The 23,677-nt window shown below is 41.8% G+C and overlaps 1 long non-coding RNA gene across 1 annotated transcript in view; it reads right to left on the reverse strand.

The window, feature by feature from the left end:
* Window positions 1-23,677, reverse strand: part of LOC134340817 (uncharacterized) — a 49,560-nt gene that overhangs the window by 21,466 nt on the left and 4,417 nt on the right. The window contains exon 2 of the long non-coding RNA XR_010016644.1: window positions 852-872. This is a non-coding gene — a long non-coding RNA (uncharacterized LOC134340817). The remainder of the gene's footprint in view (window positions 1-851; window positions 873-23,677) is intronic.

Consider the following 23,677-nt stretch of genomic DNA (forward strand, 5'->3'; position numbering starts at 1 on the left):
CGGTAAGGAAGGCAAAATGCAATGTTAGCATTCATTTCAAGAGGACTAGAATATAAAAGCAAGGATGTGATGCTGAGGCTTTACAAGGCATTGGTCAGATTGCACTTGGAGTATCGTGAGCAGTTCAGGGTCCCTTTTCTCAGAAAACATGTGCTGGCTTTCGAGAGGATACAGAGGACATTCATGAGAATGATCCTTGGAAAGAAGGGGTTAACATATGAGGAGTGTTTCATGGCTCTGAACTGCACTCTCTGAAGTTTATAAGCCTGGGGGATCTCAGAGAAACCAACTGAATATTGAAAGGCTAAGATAGAGTGGATATTGGAGAGGATGTTTCCTACAGCAGGGAATCTAGGACCAGAGGCTGCAGCTTGGAATAGAAAGACGTCCCTTTAGAACAGAGATGAGGAGGAATTTATTTAGTCAGAGGGTGGTGAACCTGTGGAATTTATTGCCACAGATGGCTGTAGAGGCCAGGTCATTGAGTATATTTAAAGCGGAGGTTGACAGGTTCTTGATTAGTCAGGGCATCAAAGGTTTCAGGGAGAAGGCAAGAGAATGGGGTTGAGAGGGATAGTAAATCAGCCATGAGTGAATGGCCAAGTAGACTCAATGGGCCGAATAGCCTAATCCTGCTCCTGTACCTTATGCTCTTATGGACAGTGAACTGTCGGGCACTGAAGAGTGAAGTAGAACAAAGAGATCTGGGAATACAGATCCTGGATAGTTTATATAGATCTTGGGATTGATTCCCAGATGAAGGAATTGTAGGCAAGAGATGCTCAACTTGTTACAGGTTTGCATTATCATCAGCTATTTACCCATCTGACAATATTACATAATATCCTTACCACTGGGTATGACAGCAGAATCTGAAAACAAGAAGGAAATCATTGAATTAGATACTTGCAGCAAACTAATATTACAAAAGGATTCCATCTGTGTCAAATTGAAAAGCATTTAGAATGTGTTCTTTGATGATCCATCAAACTTAATGACATCTTCTGAAATTTTCCGATCTAAGTTTATATGGAGAGGTACATAGAATATAGAACAGTCCAGTACAGGAACAGGCCTTTCGACCCTCAATATTGTGTGGAATTTAATTACCAATTTAATGGCCAACTAAACTAATCCCTACTGCCTACACAATGTCTATATCCTTCCATTTCTCTCTCATTTATGTGCCTATCTAATTGTCTCTTAATAATCCCTAATGATTCTGCCTCTACATCCACCCCAGGCACCAACCACTCTTTGCACTCTCTCCGAAGTTTCAACGTGCTTCTAATAATGGGACGAACAGAACTGTATGTAATACTCCGGATGAGGCCAAACTTGAGTTTTATAAAGCTGCAACATACCTTCCTGGGTTTTGAAATCAATGCCTCAACTAATAAAGACAAGCCTATGTAGTCAATTTCAGGGAGCTATGAACTTGGACCCCAAGATCGCTCTGTTCACCAACACTTTTAAGGGTCCCTTAACAGTTACATTTGATCTATTAAGGTGCAAAATTTCACATTTGGCTGGGTTAAACTCCATTTGCCATTTCTCCACCCAAATCCACAGCACCACCAATATTACTATCATAGAAACATAGAAACATAGAAAATAGGTGCAGGAGTAGGCCATTCAGCCCTTCGAGCCTGCACCGCCATTCAGTATAATCATGGCTGATCATCCAACTCAGAACGCTGTACTTGCCTTCTCTCCATACTTCCTGATCCCTTTAGCAACAAGGGCCATATCTAACTCCCTCTTAAATATAGCCAACGAAATGGCCTCAACTGTTTCCTGTGGCAGAGAATTCCACAGATTCACCACTCTCTGTGTGAAGAAGTTTTTCCTCATCTCAGTCTTGAAAGGCTTCCCCTTTATCCTTAAACTGTGACCCCTCGTTCTGGACCTCCCCAACATCAGGAACAATCTTCCTACATCTAGCCTGTCCAATCCCTTTAGGATTTTATACGTTTCAATAAGATCCCCCCCTCAATCTTCTAAATTCCAGCAAGTATAATCCTAGTCGATCCAGTCTTTCATCATATGAAAGTCCTGCCATCCTGGGAATCAATCTGGTGAACCTTCTTTGTACTCCCTCTATGGCAAGAATGTCTTTCCTCAGATTAGGGGACCAAAACTGCACACAATACTCCAGGTGTGGTCTCACCAAGGCCTTGTACAACTGCAGTAGTACCTCCCTGCTCCTGTTCTCGAATCCTCTCGCTATAAATGCCAGCATACCATTCACCTTTTACCATACCATGCTGTACCTGCATGCCCATTTTCAATGACTGGTGTATAATGACACCCAGGTCTCATTGCACCCCCCATTTTCCTCATTGGCCACCATTCAGATAATGATCTGTTTTCCTGTTTTTGCCACCAAAGTGGATAACTTCACATTTATCCACATTAAATTGCATCTGCCATGAGTTTGCCCACTCACCCAACCTATCCAAGTCACCCTGCATCCTCTTAGCATCCTCCTCACTGCTAACACTGCCGCCCAGCTTTGTGTCATCCGCAAACTTGGAGATGCTGCATTTAATTCCCTCATCCAAGTCATTAATATATATTGTAAACAACTGGGGTCCCAGCATTGAGCCTTGCGGTACCCCACTTGCCACTGCCTGCCATTCTGAAAAGGTCCCGTTTATTCCCACTCTTTGCTTCCTGTCTGCCAACCAATTCTCTATCCATATCAATACCTTACCCCCAATACCGTGTGCTTTAAGTTTGCACACTAATCTCCTGTGTGGGACCTTGTCAAAAGCCTTTTGAAAATCCAAATATACCACATCCACTGGTTCTCCCCTATCCACTCTACTAGTTACATCCTCAAAAAATTCTATGAGATTCGTCAGACATGATTTTCCTTTCACAAATCCATGCTGACTTTGTCCGATGATTTCACCGCTTTCCAAATGTGCTGTTATCACAACTTTGATAACTGACTCTACCATTTTCCCCACCACTGATGTTAGGCTAACCGGTCTATAATTCCCTGGTTTCTCTCTCCCTCCTTTTTTAAAAAGTGGGGTTACATTAGCCACTCTTCAATCCTTAGGAACTAGTCCAGAATCTAAAGAGTTTTGAAAAATTATCACTAATGCATCCACTATTTCTTGGGCCCCTTCCTTAAGCACCCGGGATGCAGACCATCTGGCCCTGGGGATTTATCTGCCTTTAATCCCTTCAATTTACCTAACACCACTTCCCTACTAACATGTATTTCCCTCAGTTCCTCCATCTCACTAGACCCTCGGTCCCCTACTATTTCCGGAAGATTATTTATGTCCTCCTTAGTGAAGACAGAACCAAAGTAATTATTCAATTGGTCTGCCATGTCCTTGTTCCCCTTGATCAATTCACCTGTTTCTGACTGTAAGGGATCTACATTTGTCTTAACTAATCTTTTTCTTTTCACATATCTATAAAAGCTTTTACAGTCAGTTTTTATGTTCCCTGCCAGTTTTCTCTCAATCTTTTTTCCCTTTCCTAATTAAGCCCTTTGTCCTCCTCTGCTGGACTCTGAGTTTCTCCCAGTCCTCAGGTGAGCCGCTTTTTCTGGCTAATTTGTATGCTTCTTCTTTGGAATTGATACTATCCCTAATTTCTCTTGTCAGCCATGGGTGCACTACCTTCCCTGGTTTATTCTTTTGCCAAACTGGAATGAACAATTGTTGTAGTTCATCCATGCGATCTTTAAATGCTTGCCATTGCATATCCACCATCAACCCTTTTAAGTATCATTTGCCAGTCTATCTTAGCTAATTCACGTCTCATACCTTCAAAGTTACCCTTCTTTAAGTTCAGAATCTTTGTTTCTGAATTAACTATGTCACTCTCCATCTTAATGAAGAATTCCACCATATTATGATCACTCTTACCCAAGTGGCCTCGCACGACAAGATTGCTAATTAACCGTTCCTCATTGCTCAGTACCAAGTCTAGAATGGCCTGCTCTCTAGTTGGTTCCTCAACATGTTGGTTCAAAAAACCATCCCGCATACATTCCAAGAAATCCTCTTCCTCAGCAACCTTACCAATTTGGTTCACCCAATCTATATGTAGATTGAAGTCACCCATTATAACTGCTGTTCCTTTATTGCACGCATTTCTAATTTCCTGTTTAATGCCATCCCCAACCTCACTACCTCTGTTAGGTGGCCTGTACAAAACTCCTAGCAGCGTTTTCTGCCCCTTAGTGTTACGCAGCTCTACCCATACCGATTCCACATCCTCCCGGCTAATATCCTTCCTTTATATTGCATTAATCTCCTCTCTAACCAGCAATGCTACCCCACCTCCTTTTCTTTCGTGTCTATCCCTCCTGAATATTGAATATCCCTGGATGTTGAGCTCCCATCCTTGGTCACCCTGAAGCCATGTCTCTGTGATCCCAACTATATCATATTCATTAATAACATTCTGCACTTTTAATTCATCCGCCTTGTTACGAATGCTCCTTGCATTGACACACAAAATCTTCAGGCTTGCTTTTACAACACTCTTAACCCTTATACAATTATGTTGAAAATTGGCCCTTTTAGATTTTTGCCCTGTAACATCTGCAAATTTATCAACCCACCCATCTATATTTTCATTCAGCTCATTTCTATACATGACAAACACCAGGTTCTAGTACAGATCCCAGCAGAACACCATTAATCACAGACCTCCAGCCAGAATAAGTCCCTTCAACCACAACCCTCTGTCTTCTATGAGCAAGACAGTTCCACATCCAAAAGGCCAATTCACCACTGATCCCATGCATCTTAATCTTCTGGATGCGCCTCCCATAAGGGAGCTTGTCAAGTGCTTTACTAAAGTCCATGTAGATAACAGCAACATCTTCATCAATCACCCTCGTCATCTCATCAAAAAACTCAAACAAGTTAGTAAGACAATGCTGGTACTCTCTAATTAGGCCATGGTTTTCCAAATGGTCATAAATCCTATCCTGAAGTATTTTCTCCAGTAACTTCCCTGCCACTGATGTAAGACTCATCAGTCTATAGTTTCCAGGATTATCCCTGGTTGGACATGCAGTCAAGCAGGCTCATTGCTTGCCTCTCAATAACCTGGGCTACATCCCATCAGGTCCTGCAGATTTATCCAATGCAATTCCCTTTAAGAGATCTAATACTACCACCTCTCTTACCTCGAAATGCCCCTGGCATATTAATACTCTCAACACTGACCTCCCTATCCTCCACTCATTAATGACCTCACCCACGTCCGCCACATCTAAGAATAATGGTCCTTAAGAATCCTACCCTCTCTATAGTTAACTCCTTGCATTTGATGTAGGTGTAGAATGCCTTACGATTCTCTTTAATCCGACTTGCCGAAGACATTTCGTGGCCCCTCCTGGTTTTCCTAATTCCCCTCTAGAGTTTTTTTCCTGGCTTCTTTATATTCCTTAAGGGCTCTGTTTGATTCTAGCTTCCTAAGCATTACTTACTTTCCCTTTTCCTTCTTGAATAAATTCATTATCTCCCTCAATATCCTAGGTTCTCTTACCTTGCTATCCTTGTCCTTCCTTCTGACTGGAACATATGTGTACTCTACTCTTGACAGGTATATTTATATCCATCAAATTCTTTCTCATCTGAAGTCCTTTAAATACCAGTGTTGCAAAGACTCAAAACTGAACTTCTGTTCCCTTTGCCTTTAACTATCTTGCAACCGTAACTGCACAGATTTCTCGCCAGGATATGAGGTGGTAATCATTGACAGTATATCGTAAATCTCAATGATAATCCTGAATGTCAGAATGAACCTAATGTTGGTCCTTGTGAACTCAAACACTGCTTTACTTTTTCAGTAAACTGTCAAATGCAAATTTCATTCAAAGACATACAAACAGCACAAAATAACAGTTTCTAAGCTCTTTTTGTCAAGAATAGCTTTTTCTTAAACAATTGTCTATTGCCAAACTAACACTGATGTAATAAAAAGGAGATGCTATATTATAAAGTCATAAAGCACTGTCTATGCTGACCATCAACAATCCATTTTACGTGAATCCCATTTTTTATTCACTTGATTCTCTCACCAACTCCCCCCACCCTCACAGATCCTACCACTCAACTACACACGTTATCCCACCAACCTGTATGTGTTTGGTATGCAGGAGGAAACCAGATCACCATGAGGAGACTATTTAAACCATAAGACCATAAGACACAGGAGCAGAAGGAGGCAACTTGGCAAATCGAGTCTGCTCTGCCATTCAGTCAAGGCTGATCCTTTTTTTCCCCTCCTCAGCCCCACTCCCCAGCCTTCTCCCCGTAGCCTTTGATGCCATGGCCAATCAAGAACCTATCAATCTCTGCCTTAAATGCACCCAATGACCTGGGCTCCACAGTTGCCTGTGGTAACAAATTCCACAAATTCACCACCCTCTGGCTAAAAGAATTTCTCTGCATCTCCGTTTTAAATGGATGTTCCTCTATCCTGAGGCTGTGCCCTCTTGTTCTAGACTCCACCACCATGGGAAACATCTTTTCCACATCTACTCTGTCTAGGCCTTTCAACATTCAAAAGGTTTCGATGAGAACCCCCCTCGTCCCTCTAATTTCCAGCGAGTACAGGCCCAGAGTCATCAAATATTCCTCAAATGATAACCTTTTCATTTCCAGAATCATCCTTGTGAACCTCCTCTGCATCCTCTCTAATGCTAGAACATCTTTTCTTAGATAAGCAGCCCAAAACTATTCACAATACTCAAGGCGAGGTTTCACCAGTGCCTTATAAAGCCTCAGCATCACATCTCTGCTCTTATATTCAAGACCTCTTGAAATGAGTGCTAACTTGGCATTTGCTTTCCTCACCACTGACTCAATTTGCAAGTTAACCTTTAGGGTGTTCTGCACAAGGACTTTCAAGTCCCTCTGCATCTCAGATTTTTGAATTTTCTCCCTGTTTAAAAAATAGTCTGCATATTTATTTCTTCTACTAAAGTGTATGACCATACATTTTCCAGCATTGCATTTCATTTGCCACTTTCTTGCCCATTTTCCTAATCTGCCTAAGTCCTTCTGCAGCCTTCCTGTTTCGTCAAAAACTACCTGCCCCTCCACCAATCTTCATATCATCTGCAAACTTGGCAACAAAGCCATCTACTCCATCATCTATATCTTTTATGTACAGCATAAGAAGAAGCGGTCCCAACACCGACCCCTGCGGAACACCACCAGTCACTGGCAGCCAACCAGAAAAACATCCTTTTATTCCCAGTCGCTGCCTCCTACCAATCAGGCAATGCTCTAACCATGTTAGTAACTTTCCTGTCATACCAATGGCTCTTAACTTGGTAAGCAGCCTCATGTGTGGCACCTTGTCAAAGGCCTTCTGAAAGTTTGGGCCCATTGTTGTTTGTCATCTGTATTAATGATCTAGATGATAATGTGATAAATTGGATCAGCAAATTTGTGGATGACATTAAGATCAGGGCGTAATGGACAGCAAAGATGCCTAACAAAGTTTGTAATGGGATCTGGACAGCTGGAAAAATGGGCTGAAAAATGGCAGGTAAAATTTAATGCAGACAAGCGTTGATGTATCGCACTGAGGAGTGTGGTAGAACAGAAGGATATAGGAATACAGATTCATAATTCCTCGTAAGTGGTGTCACAGGCAGATAGGGTCACAAAGAGAGCTTTTGGCACATAGACCTTTAAAGTCAAAGTATTGAGGACAAGAGTTGGGATATTGTGTTGAAGTTAGAGAAGACGTTGGCGAGGCCAAAGTGGAGTTATAGTCACCTACTGTACCTACAGGTAAGATCCAAAAGATTGAAAAAGTACAGGGAAAATTTAAAGGACATTGGCAGAACTTGAGGACCTGAGTTATAGGAACAGATTAAACTGGTTAGGACTTTGTTCCCTGGAGTTAGAAAAATGAGGGGTATAGATAGGTTGAGACTAGATTTAAAGGTTAAGGGTGAAAAGTGAAAAGTTTAAGGGAACATGAGGGGAAACTTCTTCACTCAGAAGGTGGTGTGAGTGTGGAAGAAGTTGCCAGCAGAGACGCTGGTCAGAACATTTAAGAGAAATTTGGATAAATACGTGGATGGGAGTGGCATGGATGGCTATGGTCCAGGTGAGAGTTGATGGGACTAGGCAAGATCACAGTTGGGCACAGACTAAATGGGCCGAAAGGCTTGTTTCTGTGATTAGTCCTCTATCACTGAGTCTAAGATGACTCCCCAGACTCTGCAGCGGTAGTGTGAACTCCTTTAACCAATGACAAAGCAGGCCTTAACCTTCGAACTGATGACACCAGCACCCATGAATGTTTAATGCAAGGTGGAAGTAAAAGACCATTGTATGCTGCTTGGTATTACTAAACATAATCTGTAGTCTTCATGTTCCAACGGCTCTTACACTTAATATGACAATTAGAAGTTTGCCTTCAAGTCATTAAAGTCACATTGCATGGTATTCCAGGAAAACAGAGACTGGATATTACATATCTGTCTGTCTTTCAGAGTCAAGCATGTGGAACAGCTTGGCGAACTGGTACTTGGGAGTAATATTCCTGATTAAACCTATTATACTTGCAGATGGTTGATAGCTCCTCAGTGCATACAAAATTATCTCTGGGTTATCACTACAAATTTCACAGCTTCATTTTAAATCATTACCTTGTGATAAGGCATTGTTTGAGGAACAGATGGAATCTGCAAACAGAAGGAAATTATTAAGGAGAGCACCAATGGTGAGTTAAAACTAGTGACCAGGAATGATTCCAATTTTTGGCTAAGTATCATGAACACAATCCTTGCTTATCTGTTGAAATGATTGAGACATCGAGGCGAATGCCATAGGCGAGCGAGAGTTTAGCGCCAACTGCCTTCCTTTTGATTGCTGCTGAGAAGGTGTCTGTGACTGGCCTGTCGCTGTATGGTTCACCGCGGCTGGGGGGTAGGCCTTTGTGTTTGAATGGTGTCTCTCTCTTTGTTGACAAAGGAAGATGTTACTGTGGTTCTGTGTTATGGATTGGACTATTGTGTTTATGGACTGAGGACTTTCTCAGTAATATGGTTTTCATATTCTGTGTTTTTCGCTCATTTCTTTCCATATTTTTGTGTGAAGGAAAAGGGTGTCGGGGGGTCGATATTCTTGTCCGTTTTGTGTGGGGGAAGGGGAACTTGCGGTCTGATTGTGTTCCTTTTTGTGCGGGTTTTGATGTTTCTCTCTGAATCACTTTCCTGTTGTTTCATGGCTATCTGGAGAAGATAAAACTCAGAGTTGTGTATGGACATATGCTTTGATAATAAATGAACCTTCGACCTTTGACCTTTGAAGCCGCTGCCTTACCTTCTTTATAGCTGCATCAATATGTTGGGACCAGGTTAGATCCTCAGAGATCTTGACACACATTAACTTGAAACTGCGCACTCTTTCCACTTCTGATCCCTCTATGAGGATTTGTCTGTGTTACCTTGCTGCCATTCATGCTATTTATTGTGTTTTGCTTTGTAGGAATTAACATCCTGCAAACCCCACCAGAGTTGACGTGCATCCGATGTTCCCTCCAACCTCACTCAGAATTGTTTCTTCGCTCTTGAAATAGCCCTCTGCAAGTTATAACCATATATAACCATATAACATTTACAGCACGGAAACAGGCTATCTCGGCCCTTCTAGTCTGTGCCGAATTCTTACTCTCACCTAGTCGCACCGACCTGCACTCAGCCCGTAACCCTCCATTCCTTTCCTGTCCATATAGCTGTCCAATTTAACTATAAACGACTACATCGAACCCGCCTCAACCACTTCTGCTGGAAGCTCGTTCCACACAGCTACCACTCTCTGAGTAAAGAAGTTCCCCCTCATGTTACCCCTAAACTTTTGCCCTTTAACTCTCAACTCATGTCCTCTTGTTTGAATCTCCCCCACTCTCAATGGAAAAAGCCTATCCACGTCAGCTCTATTTATCCCCCTCATAATTTTAATACCTCTATAAAGTCCCCCCACAACCTTCTACGCTCCAAAGAATAAAGACCCAACTTGTTCAACCTTTCTCTGTAACTTAGGTGATGAAACCCAAGTAACATTCTAGTAAACCTCTGTACTCTCTCTATTTTGTTGACATCTTTCATATAATTCGGTGACCAAAACTGTACACAATACTCCAAATTTGGCCTCACCAATGCCTTGTACAATTTCAACATTACATCCCAACTCCTATACTCAATGCTCTGATTTATAAAGGCCAGCATACCAAAAGCTTTCTTCACCACCCTATCCACATGAGATTCCACTTTCAGGGAACTATGCACCATTATTCCTACAACATACATCAAAGTTGCTGGTGAACGCAGCAGGCCAGGCAGCATCTATAGGAAGAAGCGCAGTCGACGTTTCAGGCCGAGACCCTTCGTCAGGACTAACTGAAGGAAGAGTGAGTAACCTAGATCCTTCTGTTCTACTGCATTCTTCAATGCCCTACCATTTACCATTTATCAAGTTGTACCTGGTTTTCTTGCACAGACTTGGGTTACCAGACTCAAATGCCACAGACCTAGCCCTCAGCAGAAGGTTAACCTTGTAGTTCATCCACAGCTTTTGATTTGGGAAAGTACAACAAGTTTTCATGGGCACACACTCAACCACACCGGTTTTAGTGATGTTGCTAAGAACTATGGCATACTTATCCAGATTGGAAGATGAATGCCAGTCCACTGATTCAAAGCAGTGTTATAAGTGCTCCTGTGCTTCCCTTGTCCCTACCTTCTTGGTCCTCACTACTGGTGCTGCAGTCTTCAGTCTTTGCCTATACTCAGGGAATAGAAGCACAGCCAGGTGATCAGACTTATCAGTCTTTCTGAAGTGTGGGCGTGGGATAGCGCGATAAACACTATTGATAGTGGTGTAACAGTGGTCCAGTGTGTTGGTTCCTCTGCTACTACAAGTGATTTATTGATGATAATTATTTAGTGGCTTTATCAAGGTGGAAAGTTACAGGAAAGATACTAGCATGGACGGAAGATTGAGTGACTGGCAGGAGGCAAAGTACGGGAGTAAAGGGGGCCTTTTCTGGTTAGCTGCCAGTGACTAGTGGTGTTCCGTTACATTCAGTTTTGGGACCTCTTCTTTTCATGTAATATGACATCGTTTTGAATGATGGAATTGATGGGTTTATCACTAAGTTTGTGGACAATACGAAGATAGGTGGAGGTGCAGATATTATTGAGGAAGCAGGGAGTCTGCAGAAGGACCTGGGCAGATTGGGAGAATGGGCAAAGTGGCACATGGAATATAGCGCAGGGAGATATATGGTCATGCAGTTTGGCGGAAAAAATAAAGGCATAGACTATTGTCTAAACGAGGAAGAAATTCAAAACGGACAGGTGCAAAGAGACTTTGCAGTCCTTGTGCAGAATTCCTTGAAGGTTAACTTGCAGGATGAGTCATTGGTAAGGAAGGCAAATGTAATGTTAACATTCATTTCAAGAGGACTAGAATGTAAGAGCAAGGATATGATGCTGATGCTTTATAAGGCATTGGTCAAACCACACTTGGAGTATTTGAGCCCCCATCTAATCAAAGATGTGCTGGCCTTGAAGAGGTCCAGAGGAAGTTCACGAGAATTATTTTGTAATAGAGGGACGCCCATTTAGAACAGAAATGAGGTGGAATTTCTTTAGCCAGAGGATGGTGAATCTGTGGAATTCATTGCCATGGAAGGCTGTGGAAGTCATTGAGCATATTTAAAGCAGAGATTGATAGGTTCAAAGTTCAAAGTAAATTTATTATCAAAGTAGATATATGTCACCATATACAATCCTGAGATTCATTTTCCTGTGGGCATATTCAGTAAATCCATAATAGAATAATAACTATAATAGAATCAATGAAAGATTGCACCAGCCTGGGTGTTCAACCAGCATGAAAAAGACAACAAGCTGTGCAGATACAAAAAGAAAGAAATAATAATAACTAAATAAATAAACAATAAATATTGAGAACATGAGATGAAGAGTCCTTGAAGTTGAGTCCATAGGCTATGGGAACATTTCAATAATGGGGCAAATGAAGTTGAGTGAAGTTATCCCCTTTGGTTCAAGAGCCTGATGGTTAAGGGGTAATGACTGTTCCTGAACATTTCTTGTTGCAGGAAACATACAATTTCCCTGATTGAGGAAACATATAATTAGGCAAGAGGAAAGTTTAGGTAGGGCGTGATTGGCAAAGGCCCTTTCTGAGATGATGTTAAGGTGCTTTGGATGGTGAAATTCTTACCTCTCGTCTGAGCTGATGAGCCAGTCAAGGTGCTGCATTGTCAGGTTGGTGCTGTAAAAGCTTAGAATGGTGATTCTAGATACTATATAATCCAAGATGGCACCAAGCTGTGAACTCTGTTGAGTTGTGGCTCAGATTTGTTTTTTAAAGTTTGTAAGGATGGTGTTGGGGACAGAGAGTGGATTTACGGATCAGCTTAGGGTTTTTATTTTAATGTTACAGCACAGTACAGGCCCCTCGGCTCACAATGTTGCTCCAAAGGGCTTGTACTGTTTAGGGACAGGAATGAGGAATTAGAGATCAGGCCAGTCTAAGTCTCTGCTTCGCGTTCAAAGGCGAGTAATGTAGAGGTGATCGAATGTCAGATGCCGGGTTAGCAGAGAGTGGACAAGGGTCATACCCCTTCCCCCACCCCTTGTCAGCAGGTTCTGGAGTCGGATTTCCGTGCGGGCATGAGGAACAAGTTCCAATGACCAACAGTGTACGCAAGTTGAAGTGGCCGTAGTTCAAGGTCTAGTGTTCAGAGTCCCGTCATCAGTGAGTCCGGAGTTCAAGGCCCTGTGGTTGATGATTGGTGTGTCCTGGAATCGATGCCAAAGATCGAGGCCCAAGGGTGAACTGGAAGTCCAGAAGTCATGGCCCATTGGCCTGAGCTGAGTTTACAAATCTCTACGAGTCCACTGGAGGCTGGAGACCTTTTCTGTGGTTAAAGGACTGTGTATGTGCATGGGTGGGAGGGAGACCTGGCTTGTTTTGCTTGCTGTGTTCTGTGTTGTTCTGCCAGGCATTGTCGGCATGCTATGTTGGTGCTGGAATGTGTGGTGTCATTCGCGGGCTGTCCCAGCACACCCTCGGACGTGTTGGTTGTTATCGCAAACAACGTATGTATGTATGCTTCGATGTACACATGATAAATAAATTTTAATCTTCAATCTTGAATCTTGGTGGTGTGATGATTCTGTTATGTTTTCCTTGTAACAACCACAGTTGTATACTTCTGTTGCAGATAGGACTACTTTAAAACATGCCTGGGATATCTTGGTGTGCAAAGGATGTTGCCAGGTTAGGAAGTCAGAGAACCAGTCAATGCAAATTACTTTGGTGGCAACAGAGTCTACTAGTCTACCGTGAGATCTGCCGTAGCCTACTGGGATTGCCAGTTCAGCTGCCTTAACTCTGCCTCTGCGTCCGAAATATCGCAGCTTGCTTTTGCACTCTGGCTTCCCCACTCTGCTTAGCAGGACTTCACAAGCAGATGAATTCCCCTCTCCTTGGGAAGAGAGCATCCATGATGTGACGTGTGCTTTGATGTGTGACAAAGCATGACATGTGGTCTGAAGTGATCGCGAAGCTACACCTACTGTTCTCTGCAAGTTGACCTGTCCAGACAGGGGAAGGTGGCATGAGCTTTAGCTGCAATAAGTGAAAGTTCTGGATGGATTTCTTATCAAGAGGAGACACAAGCGACAGTAGGTACTGGAATCTGAAACTTAGCATATCAAGCAGTGGAGGAAAATGGTTTTGGGTGGAACCAACTCTCGGAGAAATATTATGGAAAGCTTCTATCAAAGATCTTGCACCTTTCGTTAGTTTCCTCTGACCTTCTTCTCAGCTACTGACTTTTGTTTAAGTCTTTCAGCCCACTGACTAAAGTTTGCTCATCTATTCAATTCCCAACAAACATACAAAGGATTGATTATTTTCTGAACTAGCTGTGGTTCAGGATGTACAGTACCTGTGGATAAGACAATTGCCCACGAGACATCAACAATTGTTAACTGTCGTACACTCAAGTAATTCAGCTTTATAAGCCATCCACCATTTGGGCATCAAAGGTGGATTGGCATCACCAGTGCGAATTCACCGCATTCAGTGTGTAGCTTTGTCATGTATACTGAGGGTTGACAAAGGTGTCTTTGGATGTGACATCGTGTTTGTGAAAGAGAAAATAATAATCCTGTATGATTTTAATACAGGTCTCCATATTTCTCTTTGATCTTCCCTGAAAAAGGTTGATCATTAAGCTAAAAATTATACATTGGCCAGGATACATACAGAAACATCAGCAGCACCTGTATACACTCTTTCAAGTTACATATTGCCATTTCTTCATTGCCTCTAGTGTTAGGGCGTACTCTGGAGTTGGGGTATATAGCAAATATTAATTTCACCAGCAAGCAATTTTCAGACATGAACATGGATTGTAAATTGAATTTAAAATGCAGCCCTGACCAATAGTTTTCCTGGAGCTGCAGAGTGGAGTTGATTGCAAACCAGACAATGCTGACTAACATTGATTTTGGGTGTCTGGAGTCTGCGTGCAAAGAAGGAGGTGTTTGAAAACTACAAACCCCATTTCCAGGAAAGTTGGGATATTTTCCAAAATGCAATAAAAACAAAAATCTGTGATATGTTAATTCACGTGAACCTTTATTTAACTGACAAAAGTACAAAGAAAAGATTTTCAATAGTTTTACTGACCAACTTAATTGTATTTTGTAAATATACACAAATTTAGAATTTGATGGCTGCAACACACTCAACAAAAGTTGGGACAGAGTTAAATTAAGATTGAAAAGTGCACAGAATATTCAAGTAACACTGGTTTGGAAGACTCCAGATTAAGCAGGCTAATTGGTAGCAGGTGAGGTATCATGACTGGGTATAAAAGTTGCGTCCATCAAAGGCTCAGTCTTTGCAAGCAAGGATGGGTCGTGGCTCACCCCTCTGTGCCAAAATTTGTGAGAGAATTGTTAGTCAGTTCAAAAGGAACATTTCTCAACACAAGATTGCAGAGAATTTAGGTCTTTCAACATCTACAGTTCATAATATTGTGAAAAGATACAGAGAATTCAGAGACATCTCAGTGCATAAAGGGCAAGGTCGGAAACCACTGCTGAATGCGCGTGATCTTCGAGCCCTCAGGCGGCACTGCCTAAGAAACCGTCATGCTACTGTGACAACTATAGCCACCTGGGCTCGGGAGTACTTCGGAAAACCATTGTCACTCAACACAATCTGTCGCTGCATCTAGAAATGCAACTTGAAACTGTATTACGCAAGGAGGAAGCCATACATCAACTCTATGCAGAAACGCCGGCGAGTTCTCTAGGCCCGAGCTCATCTCAGATACACCGAAAGACTGTGGAACCGTGTGCTGTGGTCAGATGAGTCCACATTTCAGCTAGTTTTCGGAAAAAACGGGCGTCGAGTTCTCCGTGCCAAAGATGAAAACGACCATCCAGATTGTTATCAGCGAAAGGTGCAAAAGCCAGCATCTGTGATGGTATGGGGGTGCATCAGTGCCCAGGGCATGGGTGAGTTGCATGTATGTGAAGTTACCATTGACTCTGAGGCATATATTAGGATTTTAGAGAGTCATATGTTGCCATCAAGGCAACATCTCTTCCCGGGACGTCCATGCTTATTTCAGCAGGACAATGCCAGACCACATTCTGCATGGGCTACAACAGCGTGACTTTGTAGACACAGAGTGCGTGTGCTTGACTGGCCTGCTGCCAGTCCAGATCTATCTCCTATTGAAAATGTATGGCGCATCATGAAGAGGAGAATCAGACAACGGAGGCCACGGACTGTTGAGCAGCTGAAGTCTTATATCAAGCAAGAATGGACAAAACTTCCAATTGCAAATCTACTACAATTAGTATCAGTTCCAAAACGATTAAAAAGAGTTATTAAAAGGAAAGGTGATGTAACACAATGGTAAACATGCCTCTGTCCCAACTTTTGTTGAGTGTGTTGCAGCCCATCAAATTCTAAATTTGTGTATATTTACAAAATACAATTAAGTTGGTCAGTAAAACTACTGAAAATCTTTTCTTTGTACTTTTGTCAGTTAAATAAAGGTTCACGTGAATTAACATATCACAGATTTTTGTTTTTATTGCATTTTGAAAAATATCCCAACTTTTCTGGAAATAGGGTTTGTATATGTAATTCAAATGAAGCATTGTAGATACATTGTAACTGTAGAATTGTCCTGCTGTTATCTTTGATCTTTAACATATAAAACTGTCATGGAATATTGGGTCAGGAGGCCTCTTTCTCCAAGAGTGTCTCAATATGATGCCTGCTGCTTGTTTTTGTGAATAAAACACTTCTATATGCACTACTTTCAGTGTCTCTCTGAAATGGTAGATGGTAAAATGGTGGATATGCCGGTGAAAATCAACTCCCCCAAAAAATAAATTACTGAAAAAAAAAGTCTGAATGGCTGCAAAACATCTTTTCTCTGTCATTCAAAATCGATTTCCATTTATTTATAACTACCGTATCATTTGACATGGTGGAATAACTAGCCCATTGATCAGCTATTATATCCTTGTCTATATATGCTGCAATCCCTGTGGGTTTGTCATTATCGTTATTTACACCTATAGGTATGAATGCATAATTAAGAAGTTATATTTTAACACAACTCTAAAGCAAGATTAAAGGGCTTGCTATGCACAGTGAATGAGAAGTTGGCATTTTTTTACTGAAAATTGAACTTGCAGTACACTGAGGTGGTATATATTCAGGGATTATTAACTTGCTGAAAGCGTACTTAATCGATGTATGTAGGAGAATCATTAATTGCAATATATAATCATAGAATTGTTGTCCGATAGAGCAAAGAAAGTAGATATCATGCCTGTGCTGGCTCTTCGAAAGAGTTCTTTCTTTTCAATCTTTTTATTAGTTTCATAAAAATAAACATAACATATTAATGGTACAAAGTTATTGGGATACATTGTTATAATTAGCATAAGTGATTATAAAGCCAGTTGGCACTTAAATGATAGAACTCCCAATCATATAGGATACAAATGAGCAATATGTAACAAAGAAAACTATCTAAAAAAAATCATGAAGAAGGAAAAAATATTACAACCTCTCCAAAAATAAAACTAATCTAAACAGAATTAATCAGCTGAACAAAAAAAAAGACATGAACTGTTTTGTAACATCGTAAAAAATGGGAGAAAAGAAAACCTTAGTGTCGACGACTCCGTTCCTCTCAACCAATATTACAAAGAAATAAAATAAGTTTGGAAAAGGTCAAATTACGTCATATGAAAATGTTGAATAAATGGCCTCCAAGTCTTTTCGAATTTAATAGAGGGATCATAAACAACTCTTCTATTTTTTTTCCATATTTAAACACAGCATAGTTTGAGAAAACCAATGAAATGTGGTAGGAGGATTAATCTCTTTCCAATTCAGCAAAATGGATCTTCTAGCCATTAAAGTAAGAAATGCAATCATCCAATGAGCTGAAGAGGTTAAATGATTTGATTCTATCATTGGTAACCCAAAAATAGCAGTAATTTGGTGAGGTTGTAAGTCTATAGTCAAAACCATTGAAATAATATCAAAAATATCTTTCCAATATTTTTTCAACAAAGGACATGACCAAAACATGTGAGTCAAAGAAGCTATCTCGGAATGACATTTATCTCATATAGGATTTATATAAGAGTAATAACGAGATAATTTATCTTTGGACATATGAACCCTGTGCACTACTTTAAACTGTATCAACACATGTTTAGCACATATAGAGGATGAGTTAACTAATTGGTTAGAGGGGGTGGGGTGGCTCTGTTGGTGAGGAATGATATTCAGTCCCTTGCGAGGGGGGACATAGAATCAGGAGACGTAGAGTCAGTGTGGATAGAACTGAGAAATTCTAAGGGTAGAAAGACCCTAATGGGAGTTATCTACAGGCCCCCAAACAGTAGTCTGGATGTAGGGTGTAAGTTGAATCAAGAGTTAAAATTGGGATGTCGCAAAGGTAATGCTACAGTTGTTATGGGGGACTTCAACATGCAGGTAGACTGGAGGAATCAGGTCGGTACTGGACCCCGAGAAAGGGAGTTTGTGGAGTCCCTCCGAGATGGATTCTCAGAACAGCTTGTACTGGAGCCTACCAGAGAGAACGCAATTCTAGATTTAGAGTTGTGCAAGGAACCGGATCTGATCAGGGACCTCGCGGTAAAGGAGCCATTAGGAGGTAGTGACCATAATATGATAAGTTTTAATCCACAATTTGAGAGGGAGAAGGGAAACTCGGAAGTGTGAGTATTACAGTTGAACAAAGGGAACTATGGTGCTATGAGGGAGGAGCTGGCCAAAGTTCAATGGAACAATACCCTAGCAGGGATGACAGTGGAAAAGCAATGGCAAGTGTTTCTGGGAATAATGCGGAAGGTGCAGGATCAGTTCATTCCAAAGAGGAAGAAAGATCCGAAGGGGAGTAAGGGGAGGCCGTGGCTGACAAGGGAAGTAATGGACAGTATAAAAATAAAAGAGAAGAAGTATAACATAGCAAAGACGAGTGGGAAGCCAGAGGATCGGGAAACTTTTAAAGAGCAACAGAAGGTAACTAAAAAGGGAATACACAGAGAAAAAATGAGGTACGAAGGTAAACTAGCCAAGAATATAAAGGAGGATAGTAAAAGCTTCTTTAGGTATGTGAAAAGGAAAAAAATAGTTAAGACCAAAATTGGGCCCTTGAAGACAGAAGCGGGTGAATTTATTATGGGGAACAAGGAAATGGCAGATGAGTTGAACAGGTACTTTGGATCTGTCTTCACTTGGGAAGACACAAGCAATCTCTCAGATGTAATAGTGGCCAAAGGACCTAGGGTAATGGATGAATTGAAGAAAATTTATATTAGGCAGGAAATGGTGTTGGATAGGCTGTTGGGTCTGAAGGCTGATAAGTCCCCAGGACCTGATGTTCTGCATCCCAGGGTACTTAAGAAGGTGGCTTTAGAAATGGTGGACGCATTGGTAATCATTTTCCAATGTTCTATAGATTCAGGATCAGTTCCTGTGGATTGGAGGGTGGCTAATGTTGTCCCTCTCTTCAAGAAGGGAGGAAGAGAGAAAACAGGGAATTATAGAACGGTTAGCCTGACGTCGGTGGTGGGAAAGATGCTGGAGTCAATTATAAAAGATGAAATTACGACACATCTGGATAGCAGTAACAGGATTGGTCCGAGTCAGCATGGATTTACGAAGGGGAAGTCGTGCTTGACTCATCTTCTGGAATTTTTTGAGGATGTAACTATGAAAATGGACAAGGGAGAGCCAGTGGATGTAGTGTACCTGGAATTTCAGAAAGCCTTTGATAAAGTCCCACATAGGAGATTAGTGTGCAAAATTAGGGCACATGGTATTGGGGGCAGAGTACTGACATGGATTGAAAATTGGCTGGCTGACAGAAAACAAAGAGTAGCGATTAACGGGTCCCTTTCGGAATGGCAGGCGGTGACCAGTGGGGTACCGCAAGGTTCAGTGCTGGGACTGCAGCTGTTTACAATATATATTAATGATTTAGATGAGGGAATTAAAAGTAACATTAGCAAATTTGCCGATGACACAAAGCTGGGTGGCAGTGTGAAATGTGAGGGGGGATGTTATGAGAATGCAGGCTGACTTGGACAGGCTGGGTGAGTGGGCAGATGCATGGCAGATGCAGTTTAATGTGGATAAATGTGAGGTTATCCACTTTGGTGGTAAGAACGGGAAGGCAGATTATTAACTAAATGGAGTCAAGTTAGGAAAAGGGGAAGCACAACGAGATCTAGGTGTTCTTGTACATCAGTCACTGAAAGCAAGCATGCAAGTACAGCAGGCAGTGAAGAAAGCTAATGGCATGCTGGCCTTCATAACAAACGGAATTGAGTATAAGAGCAAAGGGGTCCTTCTGCAGCTGTACAGGGCCCTGGTGAGACCACACCTGGAGTACTGTATGCAGTTTTGGTCTCCAAATTTGAGGAAGGACATTCTTGCTATTGAGGGAGTGCAGCGTAGGTTCACAAGGTTAATTCCCGGGATGGCGGGACTGTCATATGTCGAAAGATTGGAGCGACTGGGCTTGTATACTCTGGAATTTGGAAGGCTGAGAGGGGATCTTATTGAAACATATAAGATTATTAAGGGATTGGATACGCTGGAGGCAGGAAGCATGTTCCTGCTGATGGGTGAGTCCAGAACCAGAGGCCATAGTTTAAGAATAAGGGGTAGGCCATTTAGAACGGAGTTGAGGAAAAACTTTTTCACCCAGAGAGTGGTGGATATATGGAATGCTCTGCCCCAGAAGGCTGTGGAGGCCAGGTCTCTGGATGCTTTTAAGAAAGAGATGGATACAGCTCTTAAAGAGAGCGGAATCAAAGGTTATGGGGATAAGCCAGGAACTGGATACTGATTGTGGATGATCAGCCATGATCACAGTGAATGGCGGTGCTGGCTCGAAGGGCCGAATGGTCTACTCCTGCACCTATTGTCTATTGTCTATTGAAGAATTTTTTCCCATTTTTCAATGGGTACAGAGCAAAGAAAGTAGGTATCAAGCCTGTGCTTGCTCTTTGAAAGAGTTGGCCAATATTTCAACTTGATCCATTTCCTTGCTGTTTCTTCATTGTGCTGTAATTGCTTCCTCCCCATGTCTATCCAAATCCCGAATGATAGTTGGCATTAAGTGTATCTGCCACATGCATTCCAGATAACAATGAAAATAAATTCTTTTCACGTTGCCTCTAACTCATTTGACAAATACCTTAAGTGAGCATGCAGTCAGTGTATTTACCAAGTCTTGATTTAATAGCTGTTTTGGAATGAGAACTTCAGGTGAGATGCTTTTCTTTAAACATTTGCAAACCATCATACTTGCATGGAGTGCAAATATTTGCCTTGCATTTAAAAGGTGCATTTTAAAATTAATTTTTGCTGAGTTTCACAGACAATGATCGAAAATAAAAAAAAACACTGCAGAAGCTGAAAATGTGAATTAATAACTGAAAATGCAGGAATCAGTCAGCAGGTCAGGCAGCATCAGTGGAATGGGAAATGGAGTCAATAGTTCATGTCAAAAACCCTTCACCGGGACTGGAAATGTGAGAAAACATAGTTTGAAGTTGCAGCGAGGATTGGGAGGAATAGGTAGGACAAAGGGAATATCTGTGACACCGAATAAACTCTTCTTGGGCTTCTAGCCACGTACAAGAAGCCCACGAAGAGTTTATTTGTCGTATATGCCAGGAAAGCATTAGATCTTTTTTCATTTGTGGCACCATTTTGTCGGTTGCTTCATATTCACCACATCTGTTCCCAGGATGAGGCTTTCCTTTCCAGGACATCATAGATGTCCTCCTTCTTCAAAGAGCAGGGTTTCCCTTCCTCCACTATTGATGCTGCCCTCACCCACATGAGGGAACACTTCACCTGCAAATCGGTTTGGATCGTCTACTGCAGGGGTTCCAAACCTGGGGTCCATGAACCCCTTGGTTAATGGTAGGGGTCCTGGGCATTAAAGAAGTCTACTGTATCCGTGCTTCTGAAATGGTATCCTCTATATTGGTGAGACCCAACATAGATTGGGGGCACCGCTTTCTTGAGCACCTTCATTCCACCTGCAACAAGCAGGGTTTCCCCGTGGCCAACCGTTCTGACATGTCTGTCCGCGGGATCCTGTACTGTCATGATGAGGCCCGTTATCAGGTTTGAGGAGCAACACTTCATATTTTGTCTGGGTAGTCCGCAACCTACTCACTGTGCTCACTCTACTCACTCTACACCTATGACTGTGAGGCTCAGTACGACTCCAAACCATATACAGGTTTGCTGATGATACCACTGTTGTGGGCTGTATCTAAGGGGGTGATGAATCAACACACAGGATTGAAAATTTGTCTGAGTGGTGTAATAACAACAACCTCTCAGTCAATGTCAATAAGACCAAGGAACTGATTGTAGACTTCAGGAAAGGGAAACCAGAGGCCGATGAGCCAATAATCATCTGAGGATTAGAGGAGGAGAGGGTCAGTAACTCTAAGTTCCTGGGTGTCACTATCTCAGAGGACCTGTCCTAGACTCATCATATAAATGTTATTGTAAAGCAAGCACGACAGCACCCCTACTTCCTCAGGAGTTTGTGGAGGTTTGGCATGTCGTCAAAAACATTGGCAAACTTCTATAGATGTGTGGTGGAAAGTGTGCTGACTGGCTGTATTACAGCCTGGTATGGGAACACGAATGCCTTTAATTTGGCCCAGTATATCTTGAGTAAAACCCTCCCAACCATTGAACACATCTGCCATGAAACATTGCCGTAGAAAAGCAGCGTCTATTATCAAAGGTCCTTACTTCCTGCCATCAGGAGGGAAATACAGATTCCTCAGGACTTACACCTCCAGATTCAAGAACGGTTACTACCTCTCAACCATCAGGCTCTTGTACAAAAGGGGTATCTATATTCACTTAAATACTCATTTATGTTGTTATTTCATGCTCATTAATTATTGCTATTTATTTATATCTGCATTTGCACAGTTTGTTGTCCATTGATCCTGTTTTTACAGTTACTGTTTTATAGATTTGCTAAGTCTGCCCACAGAAAAAAATAATCTTAGAGTTGTATGTGGTGACATGTATGTACTCCGATAATAAATTTTACTATGACCTTTTCAACTTTGAACCTGATGGCATGAAAATAGGTTTCTCCAACATTCGGTAATTTTTCCCCTCCCTCTTCCCTCTCCCTTAATTCCCCACTCTTCCCCCAACCCCTTACCTTTTCTCTTCCCATGACCTCCCTATCATCTCCCCCTGGTGCCCTCCTTCCCTTTCTCCCATGTTCCTCTCTGCATTCCTATCAGACTCTCCTATCTCCATCTTCTCCAGACCCTTACCTTATCTACCTGTCACCTCCCAGCTACTTACTTCATACCCCTCCCCCTCCCACCTGGTTTCACCTATGATCTTCTAGCCTTTTCTCATTCTCCTCCACCCCACTTTCTTATTCTGGCTTCTTCTCCCTCCCTTTCCAGTCCTGATGAAGGGTCTCGGCCCAAAATGTCGGCTGTTTATTCATGTCCATAGATGCTGCCTGACCTGCTGAGTTCCTCCAGCATGAGTATCTAATCCATTTCTTCCTAACTTTGCTGAATTCAATTTCAAAACATGCCTCAGTGTATTGTGGACTTGAGCAGTTCCTCCTTGATTGCTTTACTCTGTCCTTTAAAGCTCACTAATATGGAGTTGGTGCACTTGCCAATTTGTTGGATTTTAGTGCCAGATTCTCTCAGTATAGTGGTTTCCATTTCATTTCATTCCTTGCTTTAGACTGAGTAAAGATTGCATACTTGGTGTGTTGTTTATAGTCTGTCATAAGCCCCGTCTTAATAAGATAATCAAAATTCAGTTATAAACCTGAAAGAGTACAGAATAATACAAATACATTCTCAGACTAAAAATATAACTGATCATTCTTGCCTTTTCTGAAGGATGCGAATCTACCTGATGTTTGTTTTACGATGAATGATACTATCCAATCATATGTCGTTTGCCCGAAAAGGTAAATTAACCATGTTGTAACAATCATGATCTTCCCTCCCTCCTGGTCTTTG

This window comes from Mobula hypostoma, chromosome X2 (assembly GCF_963921235.1).
Source record: "Mobula hypostoma chromosome X2, sMobHyp1.1, whole genome shotgun sequence".
Lineage (NCBI taxonomy): Eukaryota > Metazoa > Chordata > Chondrichthyes > Myliobatiformes > Myliobatidae > Mobula > Mobula hypostoma.